The 20,082-nt window shown below is 40.2% G+C and overlaps 1 protein-coding gene across 11 annotated transcripts in view; it reads left to right on the top strand.

The window, feature by feature from the left end:
- FYN (FYN proto-oncogene, Src family tyrosine kinase) overlaps positions 1–20,082 on the top strand; it is a 235,043-nt gene that overhangs the window by 51,207 nt on the left and 163,754 nt on the right. The window lies entirely within an intron of this gene.

The following is a 20,082-nucleotide window of genomic DNA, read 5'->3' as shown; positions in this document are numbered from 1 at the left end:
AGAGTACCATGGCAGGAACTTTCTTGCTGGTAGAACGGACTATTGTGACCGCTAAAGAAAGGTGAGAGAGTAAGAAAATAAATTAAAGGCATAAAAATTGGTTAAAAAAAACCCAAAGCAAACCCGTTGCCGTCGAGTCGATTCCGACTCATAGCGACCCTATAGGACAGAATAGAACTGCCCCATAGGGTTTCCAAGGAGCGCCTGGTGGATTCGAACTGCTGACCTTTTGGTTAGCAGCCATAGCTCTTAACCACTATGCCACCAGGGTTTCCAAAAATTGGATAGGAAGAAGTAAAACTGTCTTTATTCACAGGTGACATGATTGTTTAGATAGACAAATCCCAAGGAATGTTTATAAAACAGCTGCTAGAAGCAACTAATAAGTGAATGTAATAAAGTTACAGGATACAAGGTCAATATACAAAAATAAATTATATTTTTATATATTAGCATCTAATACTGGAATTGAAGTTAAAGAAGATTCCGTGTACAATAATCTCTAAAAAACATAAAATACTTAGGAATAAATTTACCGAAAACCAGTTACTCAGTCTATTTCTGAAAGGAATGGGTGCCAATAGTCCCAGACAGTTACCCAGGGAGTACACTTAGTTATTTGTATCACATATCTTTTTTTTTTTTTTTTCTTGTCTTTTTATATAAGTGAGGTCATACAATATTTGTCCTTTTGTGACTGACTTATTTCGTTCAGCAAAATGTCTTCCAGCTCCATCCATATTTTAACATGTATCAAGACTTCATTTGTCCTACTGGCTGAGTAGAGAGTATTCTGTTGTACGTATGTACCACATTTTGTTTATCCATTCGTTTGTTGATAGGCATTTAGGTTGTTACCACTTTTTGGCTATTGTGAATAGTGCTGCAGTGAACATTGTATGTACAAGTCTGTGTTTGAGTCTCTGCTTTCAAGTCTTTTTGGTATATACGTAGAAGCGGAATTGCTGGGTCATAAGGTAGTTCCGTTTTTAGTTTTTTGAGGAACTGCCACACTGTTTTCCACAATGGCTGTATCATTTTGCATTCCCACCAACAATGAGTAAGGGTTCCAATTTCCCCACATCCTCACCCAAATTTATTTTCTTTTCCTTTTTTTTTTTTTATCTTAGTCATCCTAGTAGAATGTCTCATGGTGGTTTTGATTTGCATCTCTCTGATGGTAAAGATACTGAGCATCCTTTTCATGTGTTTGGTGGCCATATAAATGCCCTCTTTGGCGAAATGTCTGTTCAAGTCCTTTGCCCATTTTATGATTGAGGTATTTGTCTTTTTGTTGTTAAGTTATCAAAGTGTTATATATAATTTCATTATTATATTCTTGTTAGGTATGTGTTTTTTTTAAGGGAAAAAAGTTATATCAACTGGTATATTGTTGTTTGGCATCATCAAGACATGGGTTGTGATGTTAATTTATATTCAGCAAGCCAGCAGCACTCCTGATGCTTTTCATAGTGTATCTGGTACCAATTATGTCTTAGCACTTTGGGTATAAAGAATAGTCTTTGAATGACATATGGGGCTGGATTAAGTCTCAGGCATAAGAGGTCCACTTAGAAATTTGTGATTTTTCTTTGTTCTTTGTTTCTACTTCTCTCCAGGGTGTGATGAGGCATTTAATCCATCAGACACCAGGAGGATCTGTGTAATGAATTTTTACATGCCCTGGTCACTGTAATGTAATCGCCCTTCTTTGAAAAGGCTTCATTAAGTCTGTTGTTAAGATTGTAAGACTACCTAAGAGAGACAGGAGGGCTTTTCCCATTTTCAGAATTCAACAGTTTTCTTAATTGCAGTGCTTTAGGTGAACGGTAATTAAATGGGTTGGGAGAATGTGCAATATTTATTTATAGTAACATAGGCACGTCACGTATTTATAGTCATTACCGCACAGTTAACTTGATAACATCATTTTGGAAAAAAACAATGATCGTGACTGTGAAAAGTAGCTCCAATAACTGTTTTTGACAGGACCTTTGAATCTAGCTGTGAATACTAACAGATCCAGGTACATTTGTATTAAAGAAGTACCATACATAATAAACCTTTTGTAAGGAACCTATACTTGCAAAATTTTAAATGTGTTTTTAACATTTTTAATTCAAAGGAGTTGTTAAGTTCAATATCTTTGCCAATGTCAGTAATGTTTGGCGTATTATCATGTACCTTAATTTTGACAAGACGATAGGAGAGTAACTACTCCATGGTTCTTAAATCAGGTTAACAAATACAATTTTAGCACCTTATCCTTAATATGCAGATTTGTCAAGCAGATAGTAGAGAAACCTTTCATCAAATGAAGAGGATGTGAATACCAATCAAGTCACTACCTCTGTGCCTTTTTGAGGATTGGATGAAAACTAGGAATCCTCCACCCAGAAAAATGTACGCACACACACAAAAACAGTTACAGCATGCTACTTCAGGAGGTTTTTGGACCCCTGAATGCCTATTCATGCACCCAAAGACACGAATCTTTGATCTAAATGCAAACTGAACAAATAACCTCTTCTGTTTTGAACACCACCGGCACCCCTTATCTGTCCCTCCCATGCCCATGGCTGCATGTTGACTCTATCTACTTTTATTTACACCTTTTCTCCACTGGACGTTTTTACTCAATGTGTTCATTACCAATTTAGTCTAAATGTGGCAGAAACAGATCCCTTTTCCACCTCTGCCCTATCCCCGCAAAAGCTTGCAGTTCTCTTACTCCATGTATCTAATATATTGATAACTTTTTATCACATATTCTTTCATCAGAGCTACCATTTTCATCCCTTCTTTTGTTTATCCACACCACCTTATTTTGAGCCTCAAACATCTGTCATTTATAATCTCTCTATCTCCCCTTCCCAGGACTCCATTCCTCCAGCCCCCACACCCAGCGTCATCCTGCCAATTGTTTTGGACTCAGAGTTTTCCTTCTGTGTGGTCTGGCTCACACAGGTGCACTTTTAGCTTGACCCCTACCTCCTTGCCACCTTCAGTGTTTTACTGTGGCTGCACATAGCAAACTCAAAATCACCAGCTCCTCCTTCCCCAGAGGCTGGCTCTCTTCCCATCTCCTCCAGAGACTGTTTCTCTCCTCAGGTAAACACTAGTTCCTTGAGGGTCCCTTCTAAGCTCCTCCTCTTCTGTCCACCTGCACCAGTGACACTCTGCCCCCCTCGAAAGAGGGTGTCTTGACAGATTGTCAGTCTGCCAACAGGCATTTGTTGAACATCTCACATTTTCTGGGCACAAAGTCACTGAACTCTGTGAGAGGTGGGTCCCCCAGGACTAGGGCAGCCTTGTGTCTGTGCATCCTGCACATCTGTTCACTTAACAACTTTTTCCCACCATCTACTTGGCTCCATTAGAGTCAGTAGTTCAGTAAAGATACTTTGGAAACCTCTTTTTAAACGTGTAGGGTGAGAGACTAGGAGAACAATACACAGGGAATAAATCCCTGACTCCCCCCATGTAAGCAGTCACACCTCCTGATGCTCTCAGGTCTGAGGTAGGGGGACAGTGGCTCCCTGTTTGCACACCAGGAGGCACGGGGACAGTGATCTAGTCATCTCTGGGTCCTAGCACAGAGCAAGGCACAGGGTAGGCCCTTCGGTGTCCGATGAAGGGATCATGCAGGTACCCACAGCATGTCTTTTTCAGCATTTCATAGATGTGTACGGCTGGAAGTGACCTTTGAGATTATCTCCTTCATCTGCCTCGTTTGATACTGAGGGCAGGCTGATAATTAGGAAGGTGAAATGACATGCCCAAGGTCAGACGGTAATAAAGTCAACTTTTGAACCTATGTTTCCTAACTCACAGTCTCCAAAGCCTATCCTCTTTTTGTGCTACACCATTGTTGTATGCCGTCCAGTCATTTCCAACTCCCAAGTGACCCCATGCGACAGAGTAGAACCGCCCAATAGGGTTTTCTTGGCTGTAATCTTTACAGGAGCAAATCTCCAGGTCTTTCTCCCGCAGTGCCTCTAGGTGCATTTGAACCGCGAACCTTTCGGTTAGCAGCCAACTGCTTAACCGTTACACCACCAGGGGTGCTCAATCTATGGTTCTTCTTTTTATTTTCTATGCTTATTAGTGTCTGTTGGTACCAGTAGATACTCTGAACTCTTAAAGTGGATACCCTGCCTTTGTGCCTTCAACTGTCTGCTACATCTTAATAAGCATAAGTACTTCGTAATTATCTTACATTTTGAATACCACGTGGTACTTCTCAGGTTCCTCAATATGTGATTTTTCATGAGATTTCACCACAAACCTGTGAGGTAGGTTGAACAGGTATTATTCTTGTATACTGTATGAGAAATCAGAGGCCCAGAGAGAGCAGTGGCTTGCTCAAGACCACCAGCTAGTGAAGCAGTACTGGTGAGGATAGAACCTGGTTCTCCTGTATCAGAGGATAATGGTGAGTTAAGACTGTTTTGAAAGTCTGGCTTCAGGTGCTGGCATGTTGCCTTCCTATATGTAAATGTAAAAAATAGGATTTCATATTTCTAACAGCTTTCAGTTTAGTAACTCATGTTCTAAAGTGTACCCTGAAGCATACGGGTCCAATGAGATGCTCTATGGAAAATGGATTGTGTGGCCAGATAAGCTGGGAAAAACCGCTTGCTATATCCCTGTCAGGGATTAGCATTTAAAAGCTCTGAGAAGTCCTGCTATAAGGAAGACTGTTTAACTTATTTTTATACCCAAGTTTCACAGTTTTTTTGACCACAGAATTCTTTTCCACATCATACCTGTCGTATCCCACAGAACACCGGTTTCTCAGAAAACACTAGGGGAAATCAGAGGACAGTAAGGATTTCCACTTGTTCCAAGGGGCCAGCAAACATCAGGATGCTGGCTGTGGAGTTCTGCCACTTAGCTTCCAACCCAAGGGCAAGGTCAGCAGTGCCATCCCAAGAACTTAAAGAAGAGGAGGAAACTTACACAGTGCACAGCAAACCTGTCACAAGGGTTCCTCAGCTTGGAGCTGATGTTTTAAACTTGGTGTGGGGTCAAGAAGCTGCTGTAGTGCCAAGGTCATTGAGTCTGCACTGGTTAGACTGGCTTCTTCATTTGGAAAGATAGAAGAGAAGGGCAAGCCCTCCTGTCTTAGCCAGGTAAGGAGTCTGGGTAAAGTTTCATGATAAAGATTAGATTTCAGAACTCACAAAGAAAGAATGCCACCTGGTCAAGATCTACATGGGTTCCTCCGCAGGGCTTGTTGTGTTGATTTGGTCTAATTGGCCTTTAATGTGGTTCTTAAATAATTGAGGGATAATTGTAAACACTATAATTGTGTGGTTAGGAAAAAATTCCAACCCAGTTGATTTGTCTTCCACAGATGGGAAGGGTATGTGGGGCAAGGGTGGTAAACTGAGGAAAGAAAAATTTCCCTAGTTCAGAAAGCTTCTGTGTTCTTAATATGCAGTCAGTCATTCTCTAGGACTATTTTAAGAAGTCCCAGCCATTGGCCACCTGGGAAGAAGGCATTACATGATTGAACACTCAAATGATCGGTGTCATTTTTTCTATGCTTTTGTTATTGTTGTTAGCTGCTGGGGAATGGCCCTGACTCATGGCGACCTCATGCACAGTGGAACGGAACACTGCCCAGTCCTGCACCATCTCTATGATTGGTTGCACACTGGACCATTGTGATCCATGGGGTTTTCTTTGGCTGATTTTCAGAAGTAGATATGCATACCTTTCTTCCTAGTCTGTCTTGGTTGGGGTTTTCTTTGGCTGATTTTCAAAAGTAGATACGCATAGCTTTCTTCCTAGTCTGTCTTGGTGTGGAAGCTCTGCTGGAATCTGTTCATCATCATAGCAACATGCAAGCCTCCACTGACAGACGGGTGGTGGATGTTCAGGATGCAATGCACTGGCTGGTAACTGAACCCAGGTCTCCTGTATGGAAGGCGAGAATTCCACCACTGAACCACAAATGCCTCATTCTTTTCTACACACTGGCTTAAAAATTGGCATTAGTCTGAATGGTTTTAGGGGAGCCTATAAGAAAATGAGCTAGGGAGGTTACTGTAGCTGTTGTAGCTTTATAAAGCTGGTTTTGCTGCTGATGAGGATGACAAAAACTATGAAGTGACACGGAGTCTCAAAGAGCCTTTGAACCAATCTGCAGTAAGGCCATAGAACACCCGGCCTCTTAGCTTCCTTGACTGAGAGCAGATAATGATACCTCACGTTGTGTGGTGAGCATTTCATCAGCTCTCTGAGATCCTTAGGTGAAAGCTGCTACTGATGCACAAATTATTATTATTATACGAGACTTTATTGTTCTGTAAATAAACGCTATAGCTTATTCCCTCTGACTCTCTTGCTTTAAATGGGTTGGGATTTGGGCTCTTTCGTTGGCCACCTCCCAACCAAGCTATTTCCCCAGGATCGCTCCGGGGAGGCACAGAGATGAAGTGCAAAGAGCACTGACCTAGAGCATGGAAAACTCTGGGTATCACCTCAGGCAAGCCACTTCACCTCATGGGGTCTCAGTTTTCTCATCTCTAACATGGAAAGGCTTTCTAAGGCCAGCTCTGAGTTCTATGATTTTATCAAAGATTAAACAGAAGATAATTCAGTTTCAAATTACAAATGTTTGTTGAGTGCCTGGTAGGAGCTAAGCACTGTTCTAGGTACTTGGGATAAATCAGTGAACAAGACAGCTTATTCTGTCAGGCGAGGGATATTAGACAATAAGCAGTAAGCACAAAAAAAGAAAAAGAAAAAACCAAACCCATTGCGGTCTTGTCAATTCTGATTCATTGTGACCCTGTAGGAAAGAGTAAAATTGCCCCACAGGATTTCCAAGGAGCAGCTGGTGAATTTGAACTGCTGACCTTTTGGTTAGCAGCCGAGCTCTTAACCCTGTATGATGCATAAGTAAATTACACAGTTGTTAGAAGGTGATATGGTCTATACGGTCTATGGGAAAACAAATAGTAAGGTGAAGGGAATTGGGAATGCAGGGGAGGAGTTCAATTTAGAATATTGCCGGGGGGAGCTTTTCCATTATAACCGTTACTAGAAAATCAAGTACATGCTTAATGGGGGGCTGTAAACCTTTCCTTTGGAGAGTTTTAGGAAAAGAAAAGTCTACTCATTTTTCTAGTTAACTAAATGATCCTTTTGAAGTCTTTCTTTTTAAATGATGTACCAGTTTATGCAGGGGTACCTCCAGATGTTTGTGTGTGTGTACACACACACACACACACACACACACACACACACACGTATATATACACATATATAGGTGTGTGTTTACATGCATGTATACATACATACATATATACACATATTTTATTCACATACACGTATGTATATAAATACATATTTACGTATTTCTGCTTAAGGAGGTGTAGAAACCAGAACTTAGAGGACCCAGCTGCTGGCATATTTGGTTAACTTTTAAAAGACCGACAGGCATGCCATAATAATACAGCCCTCCCATTCTGCCATTTTACAAGGGAAGAAACTGAAACAGAGATGTTAATGATGTATCATAATCAGAATGAATCAGGGACGGGAAATGGGGCCTGGCACCCAGCCCTCGGACCATCAGTCGCCGCCTCCTAATGCCTCCCTACATTCCTCTTACAGCGAGGCAGACAGTGCTGTGATTTTCACTGCTGCTTCCCTCATGCTTATGGGCCACCTCTGCTCCCAAGTTTGTATAATTAAATAATAATAAAGCTAATATGATGCTCGCTTGAACCCTATGTTTCCAGACCCACATGATCCAGTTTCAGAATGATGTTAGCGTCAAAGAAATACAGTCTATGGACAATAATAATTTCAAAATAGCAAGTTCTTTACTTGTATTTCTGAATACCCCATGGGACTATAGAATCTACAGCAGGACTTCTTTAAACCCCCCTTTCTCCCAACAGCTTTTCTCATAGTCTATAGCCCTTCAAACTAGCCCCCTAAACTTTCTAACCATGGCTGCCTTTCCTCCTGATTCTGCATCATAAAATGCCCCCAAAACAGACCAGGGTCAAGACCTGTCCAGAAGGATGGGTGAGATGAAGAGCCAGGAAGACAAAGGCAGATCCACTTCTGCAGCTGGGGAGGAGCAGCCTGGGAACATGTGTTATTAATTTTCATTCCCTCACACCACTGTTTATTGCTGTGCTGTGCTAGGCACTCATCTGTATTACCTCATATAATTTAATTCTCACACAAATCCTATGTGGTAGGTATTTGATATCCTCACTTTACCCATGAAAAGACTGATGTCAGAGAAGTCAAGTAACTTCCCTGGAATCGTGTTATAGGGAGAATACTAGGATTTGGCCAGTATCTGCCTAGTTATAAAATCTGTGCTCTTTCTCCTATAAGATTTTGCTGCTAAACAATGCAAATCCCAGGGCCTCAATGTTATTTCAGTTGCAAAATTTATTTAGGTGGGAAGCACACAGTATTTTGAAATTGCCGGACTATAAAATTAACTCATTAAAGTGGTTGAGACAGTTAAATCTGTTTTCAGCAAAGACCTTGAAAGCCTAGGTAGCTCATTAGAAAAGAGGGTATCCTCCCAAAGGCTTTTGGAGCAAAATCATAGTGGATACATACAGAGCTGCCTGGGTGTCTTTGCCCAGAGTCCAGAGAGGTCCCAGGAAGCTCTCTGAACCACTGTCCTGATACATCAGAGGTGATGGCTTTCTGACTCCTTCTATCTTTAGCAGGTTTTACAATGGCCAAAGGCATGCTAGTGTTAGTCCTGGCCATCCTGAAGGAGTGTCTGCAGCGCACCAAGATGGGAGCTCAGAGGAGCTTTCAGAAATACAGGAAACTTTAAGCAGTTCCTTTGTCACAAGTAGAAAATAACCGTGCTTTCTGACAAACACGTTGATTCAACGTGTGTACTTGAAACAAGTAGGAACCTTAGGGGTGAGGGTGTACAAAACTGCGTTTTGTGGCTGTGTGGCAACACCTCGGCTGAAAGCTGGTGTTAATTTGGGCAGGAAGTCGTAGAGGGGAAAGGGTCCAAAAAGGAAGAAGGGACAAGGGGCCACAGAGAAGCAAAACAGCTAAGCTCAAGTCAGAGAAAATACAAAGCGAAATCCAGAGTGATGGAAGAAAACAAATAAGATAGAGTAATCAGGGAAAGGCAGTTAAGAGCAGGATTATATATGAACTGAAAACAAGGGACACAAAGTAGAGAAACATACTCTAGTTAGAAAGACAAAGACACAGGGAGCCATAGATGAGAACATCACCAAATGTTAATTAACATCATGCCATACAGGTTTCTGTTCTAATTGATGATGGTATATAGACATTCTCCTAAATTTCAATCAAAGGTTAAGCCTAGTGTACAGAAGGCTTTCACGTAAATTCTCTTTCAACATACCTGAGATTATATTTTTGGGGTCTGGAGGAAAATCATTTGAAAGCAGAAGCACTAATATTTATCATCACCAAAATTGCCCTTTCTAAGCTATGAAGACCAAAGCAAAGTGAAATGAACTTAAAATAGACTCTATGGCAATGGCCCACCCAACGATGGTATCAGATTAGTCATTACCAAACAGTTTCTTCCTGTCTTGGAGTAGGTGTTTTTCAGTTTCCAAAACAAAGTTTGCAATGAAGATTTTGTTAATGACTGTGACTGTTGATAGTTTAACTGCAGATATCTTTTCTTTGTAGAGATGACATGCTTTTCAAACTGTTTCTCGGTTAAAAATGTTATTTGACTTCTGAATGTTCTGCATCCATAGTTAATGACTTTATGTACTTCTTACTTTCACTTCCTGAGGCGTAGTGATATGAAGGACTGATTAAGAATAGTGTTCTAATGAAATTGTTGGGTGTATTGTTGTAATATAAGTAAGCTGCAAATGGGATATTCTTTCCTAAGGAAATTTGATAAACTGAAAGTCGACTTGAGTGTTTATATATCTTCAGTGAGAATTTTCTGTCCTTCTCATGTTTTCCATTACCAATTTACAGTTAATGTGTGCTTCCCACCCAAACGCATATTTTAACAGTTTTAACAGTTAGCCAAGGTCTGTTATGTTAGCATGACACAAGAGTTTGAATTAAATGTTTACCAACAGAGCTTGTGAGTATGTTGAATCTTAATGGAAAGCAGAATCCTTTTTAGTTCAAATACTGAATGTTTAAAAAATAAGGTAGAGGGGATGGTTTTTATCCATTAGTGCTTTGCCCTTAGTCTAGCAACATGTGAAAAGCTCTCATATTTTAAAAAGAAAAAAAGAGAGAGAGTAGAAAGGGGAAAAAAAAATCACTTTTCCCCTCAAGGCCAAACTTTTAAGGACGCTTGATGCCATCGGTGTCCCACAGACATATTTTGCCTAGTTCAGTGTTTTCAGAAAACTCAAACCAACATTTAAAAGCCAGAATATTTTATATTTTTAAAAGTCCAGATTTCTGGCTTCTCTTTAAAAAGAGGGTGATCTGGCAACACTGGGCCAACATCACCACTTGGCAGCATTGCTGGCCTTGGAGCTGCATAGCGGCCACCCCTCGTAGGTGGTTCCTGGGCCCTCTGTCTGGTTCCCGTGCATCCCCACACTTGTAGTCTATGACTACAGGTGTTGGTTGCTATTCACAATCATATTTGCACCGTTGATTTTCATAAAATGGAGAAGTATTTTCTGTAGGAGCCCTGATGGAGCTGTGGTTAAGCAATGGTTAAGCGCTTGGCTGCTAACCAAAAGGTTGGTGGTTCAAACCCATCCAGCTGCTCCTTGAGAAAAAGACCTGGTGATCTGCTCCGTGAAGATTACAGCCTAGAAAACCCTATGGGGCAGTTCTACTCTGACTCATGGAGTCAGTATAAGTTGAAAATCGACTCTACATTACCTAACAACAACAACATTTTTCTGTACCAATTTGGCGAAATGAAAGAGACTACAGGTGGAGGTGGGGTGGGGGGAGGGGTCACGATTTTGCTTGTGCTGGTCCACTTTGCTCAGGTATGTTACCTGTCCTGTAGCATTCAACCTACACCTGCCACTTTATTCCCTCACACCCCATTTACTTTTCACCCTGCTGCATTCTTATTTCCACAGCTGCTGTTCCATTAGAACAGTTGCATCCAAAATCACAGATTTCCTCTCGTGTAATGAATCCTTTCTTGGGTTCTCATCCTCCTCCACCTCTCTTCTGCACTATGATGATATGGTTGCCCACCCCTCCCTCTTGACTTCTGTTTCTACCTCGTACCTCTCAGTCTGCTTTGCTGGCTCCTCCTTTGCTGCCTGCTTTGACTATTTTCATTTTTCAAGTATCACATGAACATATCCTTATTTTTAAAAAGTGCAAACAGTGCATAGGAATTTAAAGTAAAAAGATAAAGTTTTTTTGACTTTCTACTTTCCTCCCCAGAGGTAACCCATGGTTAACCCTTTGATGGTTCTCTTTTCCTGATCCTTTTCCAGGTGATTTGGTTTGTTTGTTGTTGTTTAACATAAACAGGATTATTTTATATATACTGTTTTTAACTTGGAGATGACACTATTCAATATAAATAAATCTCTAACTTCTTTGTTTTATGATCCACTAGCTGCTTAAATATTGGTGTTTCCCAGATAGCACATTGAATAATTACAGTTCTTATCGTGTTGTTATTTTTATGATTGTGTGTTTGTTTTCCCTAAGACTGTGAGCTGGTAGAGACAGTATCTTTTTGTATTCCTCTGTCTGTCAAAGCGCCTGTCAATACGTATTCAGTGATTGAATGTTGTTTTTTTCCTTAGTCAATTAAATCATACTAATTTATATTTTATATGATATTAGATTATATCATAATTTAAACTCAGACTTAAATACCCTAAACTCGATAGTAAATATATTAGTATAATTCTTACAAGTTACGTTTAATATATTTCTCAGGTCATTTCCTAAAAGTAATGTTTATTATTTTTGCTTTCTTCATTAAGATTACCCTACTATGCAAAAGAGAATTCTGTATACCGCTTGTTTTGGTTAGAAGTATTGGTGTCTGATTTTTGTTTTTTTTTAATGAGTGTGTTTTTTCGCATCTTTCCAAGGCAGAGAGTATTTTGTATGCAATTCATTCTTTGTAAAAGTATCATTTATCTTTAATGGGAATATAAATGCATAGTGGTTGTACAAACAGAATTGCCTTAACACAAGATCTGTTCAATAGGAAAATAGTTGAGGTTTATAAAGTGAGCCTTGTCAGATACAATTCGAGCTCTATTTATGAGGGTTCCCATTCAATGTGATGGTGCTGTTAATAGGCCTGGTTTAAGGAGAAACCAATGAAAACAGCTATCATCTGATTATCGTGGGATGCCATCCAAGCTTGTGTCATGGTCGTGTAATGTTCGTGGGTTTGTGGGGTGAAGAAAATAACACTTGGGTGTTTGGAATTTATCCTCAAGCTGTTTTGGTCAGGGGTGGATGGGTTTTTTGCTCCTGAGTTGAATGAGATTTTTAAATCCTCTTAATAACTCTCTCATCACCAAAGGCTCTGGAGGAGACACCAAGGGTGAGTGTGGTGGAATAATATTTATAAAATTTATTTGGGTATTAAAAAAAAAAAATGGTGGAGGTGGGACTAATAATCTAAGATCAGTAACGAGCTGAAATGGCTGGTCACTAACTGTCCAAATCAGGACACTATCCCTACTTGTGTAAATTTTAAGAAATGAGTAAACAAACACAAACGAGAAAATAAAGAAACAGGAAAACGGAAACTATATAAAGAACTCTGTAATGCACGTGTGTGAAACTAATTAAAATTCTGCCCAAGGGGTTACTGGAGTGGCTAAAACTCAGTTTAATCTAGGTCAGGATCTTGGAGAAAGTGGTTCAGTGCTGTGCTTTCAAGAAAGATCCTAGGCTTCAGAGAGGAAAGAATAGTTATTTCAGGAAGATTGTCGTAAAACAACAATCCAACATCTGTTTGGAGATTTAAAGTGAGTCCTGAATACAGTAGGGTTTAACTGCTGGGATAAGAGTTTCCATGAATTCTACAGGGAATAAAAAAGAAGCAAAAATAACTGCGTATACTGACAGCTTATATTTGTATAGTGTTCTATAGTTTATAGACTCCTTTTGGAATTCTTATTTTGTTTTCATTAAATCTTGATGAAAACAACCAACATTTTGAGGACGATATCTCCAGGATAGCTATTGGCAGCCTGCCTGCATGTAGGGGATTAAGGAGAGAGAATAAAGGAGATGAGACAGGACTCATTCCAAGTTTCTGGTCTAAGAGAACATCTGTGTCTCTGACCAAAATGAGCAAATAGAGAGGGGCAGGTTGGGAGAGGAAAAATGGTTAAACATAGTCAAGATTGGCAGGGAGAGCTGCTGACAGTGTTAAAGGGCAGATCCTGGTGGCAGAGAACAGGAGAGGCTTGGAGTTCCTGGCTGATGCAAACGGTTAATGCACTTGGCTATTAACCAAAAGGTTGGTGGTTCAAGTTCACTCAGAGGTACCTAGGAAGAAAAACTTGGCAATCTACTTCCAAAAAACCAGCCATTAAAAACACGGTTTTACTCTGGTACACATGAGGTCGCCATGAGTCAGAGTCAATTCCACGGCAACTGGTTTAAGAGCTTGCTGGTGAACTTTGCAAGAACTCGTTTTGTAGCCCAGTGAGCTTGGGAGCCAGAGTCCTGGTGGTGGTTGGGTGGGGTGTGATCCAGAAGGAAATGGAGGGAGCTGATGGACCAGGGGGCAGAAACAGGGAAAGAAGTAACTGAAAGGGAAAAGTGAGGGTCAAAGGATACTTGTAAATCAGGGAGCCACCACTGTGCTAAAATTTAGAGAAACAGCAGCATGACAGTATGAGATCATGTTTTGTGTTGTTTATTTGCAGTTTGTTAGTTTTATATCCCTCAGGAAATAGCTGTGGCTCAGATGCAGATAGCTCTGGATAGACGAGGCATATGACAGTGGCATCGGAGAAAACTAGTCAGCAACAGCAGCAGCAAGGAGAAAGATCAAGTACCAGTCCCCATGGGTGGAGCTAGCTCCCAAGGTAGGCCGTAATCTGTCTGGGCTCCTTCTCAGAAGGCCTGTGGGGGTCAAAATATAAATAGCACAGAAAAACCAAGACCTCAGTATCCATCAGTAGAGGAGTTTGCTGCTATATCCTCAGAATTTAGTGTAGTGTCTACTACAAGGTAGGATGAAGGATAAATATTTGGTGAATGAATGACAGAATGAATAAATAGGGCATAGCCATACAATTAAATTTTAAGCAACCATTAAAGTCAGTGATGAAAATCTATGTTCAAGAGCATAGAAAGGAGTGCATAACATTTTGTTAAGTGACTAAACAGATTACAGACTAGACTGTATAGTACAATCTTAGTTGTTCTAGGCTGGCCAACCAACTTGTAAATGAGTACCGTAGTATCAGAATCAGACAAGTGTGATTACAGACTATAACCCCTACTGAAAGCAAAATTCAAAACTCATGCCAGTAGGATTTTCTTCATATACAAATATGCCCTCTAAAAAAAAAAAAAGTGTTTGCAACAGTAAATTCACAATCAGCTCTGTCAAATCAAGCCAGCCACCTCATGCCTGAGTTACTTGGAATACTTTGCATGTTGGATACATGTTGCTGATGTCCTCAGCATCCGCTTGGATTTATGTTACATCCAGGAATTGAAAGAAGAGCAGTAGATGTGTATGTTTTATTCTAGCTGTCTGTCTCTGTTTCCCTCCACCCTTCATCTTTTTCTCACTTGGTGCAAAATTATCAGAGGAAAAATACTGCAAGGTGAAAATATATAGCTTATTCTTGATTAGGCAAGCCCATACATTGGCATGGCATGAGATAAATTTCAGCAAATTTCTGTCATTCAGATGAATGGCATCCAGAGGAGGAGGTTTGTCAGTCATCAGCTCATGTGTTGTCTTTGCTATCATCGCAGTTGACTGATCCTTCAGGGCACATGTGCATGGAAGCAGCATTTGCTGGCCCTGACTCCTGCTTTCAGAAGCTGGCCAGAATCGCAGCCGGGTACTGGTGTAAGCAGGCAGTGCCCCACTGGAGGAATCACATTGCCCTTGTTGGAACCCAAAGAGAGACACTTTGTCATTTTGTTTATCAAGGATGCTTGTATTCGCTCCTGGATTGAAAACAAAAATTTCCAGAAACCATTAATTATTAATACAAGTTTTCTACTTTTAAACTCAGTCTAGCATTCAAGAAAACCAATGTTTCTTCTCCAAATAACTCGAGGCCTTTGTGTGTGGAGCTGACAGATGGAGTCCCTTGATGGTGAATGCACTTGGATGCACACAAGAGCCCAGGCAAGCATCTTTGGGCCAGGAGGGTTGGCCAGAAAGTTAACAAGGCTGGGTTCAGAAGGGCTATGAACAGGGAAAGTCAGAATAGTGAAATATCATGCGTTGATATTTTCTGTTCAGTACAATTGGTACCAGGGAATTTACTGCAACTGTTTTAAAACAGATATGCCTTGTGTTCATTTTGTATACTGCGTATAGAATTAAATTAAGACAATACAAATTCAAATTATGAATTTCACCCAGTGACCAGAATACTTTCAAAGATTAATGCTAAACAAAATTAATATTTTTAAAATATTTATTTGGTCTGAGTCCTTAAAACAACCCGATACCTTGTTCTATAGCAGGAAATAGAAAATGGCAATAAAACAAAAACAATTCTTCAACTAAAATGAACTCACATGGAAATCTTACTGTGTAGGGGGCAAAAATGCAAACAAGGATTTGACTTTTGGACACCTAAGCACAAATGTAGAGAATATTTGAGTTCCCTACTTTCAGAAAATGTGTGAAATGTAATTCATGAACAATCTCAACATGCTAGGCAGGTAAATTGGTGAATTGACAGTTGTGTGTGTGTATGCATGTGCTTGCTTTAAAAAGATTCACCACAAGGCTTCTTTGAGGATTTGGCTTCCTTTAAAAGGAATTTTTTGTTTGTTTATTGTTGTAGTTTAAGTGAAAGTTTACATTTCAAGTTAGTCTCTCATACAAAAATTTATACATGTATTGTTATGTGACCCTAATTGCCTTCCCTGTACTGTGACAGCACACTCCTCCTTTCCACCCCTGATTTCCCATGTCTATTCAGCCAGCTCCTCCTAACCCTCTCTGTCTTCTCATCTCACTTCTGGACAGAAGCTGCCCATTTAGTCTCATGTATCTACTTGAGCTAAGAAGCACACTCTTCACAAGTATCATTTTATGTCCCACAGTCCAGTCCAATCGTTATCTGAAGAGTTGGCCTCGGGAGTTGTTTTAGTTCTGGGTTGACAGAGAGTCCAGGGGCCATGCTTTCTGGGGTTTCTCCAGTCTCAGTCAGACCATTAAGTCTGGTCTTTTTACTAGAATTTGATTTCTGCACCCCACCTTTTTCCTGCTCCATGAGGGACTCGCTGTTGTGTTCCCTATCAGGGCAGTCATAGGTGGTAGGCGGTCATAGGTGGTAGCTGGGTACCATGTAGTTCTGCTGGTCTCAGGCTGATGAAGTCTCTGGTTTATGTGGCCCTTTCTGTCTCTTGGGCTGATACTTTCCTTGTGTCCCTTAAAAGGAATTTAATAAACAAAAATTCAGTTTAGATACTATTCAGGAACACAACCATTTCATGAAATCCAGCTCATTGACATTGGATGAGGCATAGAAAGCTGAGAAGGATTCAGAGCAGATGCCTGTTTGGGCAGTCCACGTTCACTCGGTGCAAGATCGCCTTGCCATCCTCCAGGGAGCGGAAGCAGCCTAGACAGGCTACAGTCTCAGCCTCCTGCTGTCTGTAAGCTGTTTAAACATCTTCCCAAAAAACTCATATTATTTCTGATCGCACAATAAACAGATTTAAACACTGAATTAGGAGGGACTGAAATGTTTATAGTTTTAATTGTCCAGGATGTTTTACAATTATATTTAATCTTCAATGTAATAAAAAAAATTATTACAAATGAATATCAAAACAAACAAAATTCTCCACTAAACCAGTACAAAAAGTAAATCTGGATAACCACCTTCTCCCATTGTTTGATAAGTACACACAGTTGCTGCAGTTCGAAATGTTGTACAGTTTTAGTAGGGTCCCGCTTTTATAAAATATATCTAGAAGAAAAACTTCTAGAATAAAGTGCCCCAGATATTAACACTAGTTGCCTCTGAGTAGCGGAATTTCAGTAATGGGATTATGTTCTTTTCTGAGTGTTTCTGATCTTCAAAAATTTCCTGCAGTAATAACCTCACAAAAAAACCAAACCTGTTGCCACCAAATCGATTCCGACTCATAGCAACCTTATAGGACAGAGTAGAACTGCCCCATAGAGTTTCCAAGGCTTTAATCTTTATAGCAGCAGACTGCCACATCTTTCTCCCGAGGAGCGGCTGGTGGGTTCAATCCAATGACCTTTCCATTAGCAGCCGAGCGCTTAACCACTGCATCACCAGGGCTCCTACAAGAGTAAACGTATCATTTATTGAGTACATATTAGGTGCCAGGCAGTGTGTACATGCTTTCCTTGTCTCTTAGAATCCTACATCTTTACAAGGTGGGTATTATTATCCCTGTAGATGTGGAAGCAGTGACCAAGGCAACTAACAGATCAGGGGTAGGGAGTGCAACTTAGGAATATCTGTCTTGTAATAATTCTGCTACAACTGAATTTTAATGTGGCTAGGAAAAAAAAAAGTAGTTAAAATAAATGTAAATGCTACATAGCCAGATGATAAGCTAAATGGAGACAATATGAAAAACCAAACCCAAACCCATTGCCGTTGAGGCATTTCTGACTCATGGTGATGCCATATGTTACAGAGTAGAACTGCTCCATAGGATTTCTTTGGCTGTAATCTTTACAGAAGCAGTTCACCATGACACTTCCCAGAAATCCTGTGAGATAGGTACTATTTTTATCTGTTTTGCAAATGACAGTACCGAGGCCCAGAGAGGTAAAGCAGCTAATCTGCACCATAGCTGGTACCTTAGAGAGTCAGGGTTTGTCTGAGGCGAGTACTAGCTCTTAGCCACCAAACTCTTCTTCCTTCAAATTCTGATAGTCAAAGTTCAGCATCACAGAAAGTATTTGAGCAACCCTGCGAATTCATTTTACCAGGATTTGACCTTCATTGTTTCTGAGGATTCTGTCAAGATGAGATATAGTTTGTAAATGAGGCTAACACAATATGATTCTTCTCTACAGGTTGCATTTCGTAACCCAGGTCATTTGCTCATGGCTGTGTTTTATAGAGTTTTCCTTAAATTGTTGGGGTGTGTGGTGGTGGGTATAACATCTATCTCAAATTACTGCTGTGTTAGACCTTGGGGAAAGGTCTTCTGAGGCCAGTGGGGAAGCTCCTTGAACTCTTTCTAATCACTAAACTGGGTAATCACAAGTCTAAAAGTGGGGAAAATACCAAAGTTTTAACTTTGAAAACACAAATCCAGCTTTGTTTTAGAAATTACTTGCAACACCCTAAGCCTGTGATTTATAACATGTGATAACATGTAGGTATTTTACTTCAGATTAAAATTATTCCAGGGTCTGGAACATAGTAAATGCTCATTAAATAGTTGTTTAATGACTGAATTAATGACATTATTTATAAAATTTTGACCAACTAAAAAATGAGCTATGAGCAATCTCAGTGTATATATGAGGGTAACAATAATATATAAGTGTATCCTTGGTACCTTACAGAGGGCATGCATATCTCCATAAAAATATTTTTTATGTTCATAATATCTTTTATCTAAAGATCTTAATGTTTCAGACACGAGTTAATTTTCAAAATACCACTCTTAGGAAGGTGAGTGACATACTCCTCATTTATAGATGAAGAATTTGTGGTTGAGACTGGTTAAGTGTGACTAACTCAAGATTAATTAACTGCAGTGTGGGAGACTTGTCTCCCGCTTTATTCTCTGCCCGTGACCTGCTCTTTGACCTTTGGGAAACATGTAGCCTCCTACTGTCCAGCCCTCCCTCTTATAAAAAAAGGGAGCATTTCTGATTTAATTACCCACTTTAAAGGAGACGTACTAGCCTAGCTGTGTAAGCATATTTTGTTTCTAAGTACACAACTAAAGTATTTCTAGCCATTTGGCCCCAAATACTTCTTTGACTTCACACAGTTCCACAAAGTGCACACAAAGCAGATGGCACAGACAAGCACATGATTTATTTACAGCCAGTAGAGTAGATGAAGGCATATGGGCTAACCCCTCTTATACCCACTCCATGGGAGCCATTAACACATCCACTTAGATGAAAGCGTCTCAGGGTTTTGCTGTGGACATTTCAGTTACACTCCCCAGAAGCATCACCATCTGCCCAGCCTCCTCCCCAAGGCCCTGGCACCATCCCCTTCTGCCCAGTTGGTCCTGGGCCCTGCTCCTTCAGAATGCCCTTTCTTCATTTACATACAGTGCTGACAGCAGCTGCTGTTATTCACTTAATTCATTATAATTCTAAACCTGTCTAACTTCCTCCCAAGGATGTAGAAGACTCTTTAAACGGTTGCTCTTGGGCAGTTTAGTCCTACTACAGTTCCACAGACGTTTTTGAGCACCTCCACAAGCTAAGCTTTCTGTTGAGTCCTAGAGTGCAGAGAGTCCTAGGACCTGCTTCCTGAGAGCTGACACATATTTTTCTTCCTTCTTGCTGTGGTCTCAAGGCTGCAGCTTTCCTTGTCATCTGTGATGCCTGAGAGCCAGCTGCTGTCAGGCAGCAAAACTTTATGCATCAGATGTAGCAAACACCACCCTCCACTTTCTGCACCAAGGAATTATGGGCATGGTCTTATTCTTTCTCAAATATTCCCCTTCTGTGAATTATTATTTACTATATTTAAGGAGCAGTGATTCAGAAATATTTTCTACCCAAAATGTTTTTGGGGAAAGTCATTTTTGTTTATCACCCCTCTTCCCAAGATAAAAACAACAACAACAACAAATATCAGCTAGAATGTTATTTTTGATAGTGCATTGTTGGGTTATGGAATTGAAAGAGGCTTAAAAATCCATTCAGATGACCTAGTGTGGGTGTTTTTGGCTACATAATACATAGTAATAAATATAGTATTTGTA

Source organism: Trichechus manatus, unplaced genomic scaffold (assembly GCF_000243295.1).
Source record: "Trichechus manatus latirostris isolate Lorelei unplaced genomic scaffold, TriManLat1.0 scaffold00017, whole genome shotgun sequence".
Taxonomy (NCBI): domain Eukaryota; kingdom Metazoa; phylum Chordata; class Mammalia; order Sirenia; family Trichechidae; genus Trichechus; species Trichechus manatus.
Note: the sequence above shows the minus strand (reverse complement) of the source record. Positions and strands in the feature narration are given on the sequence as shown.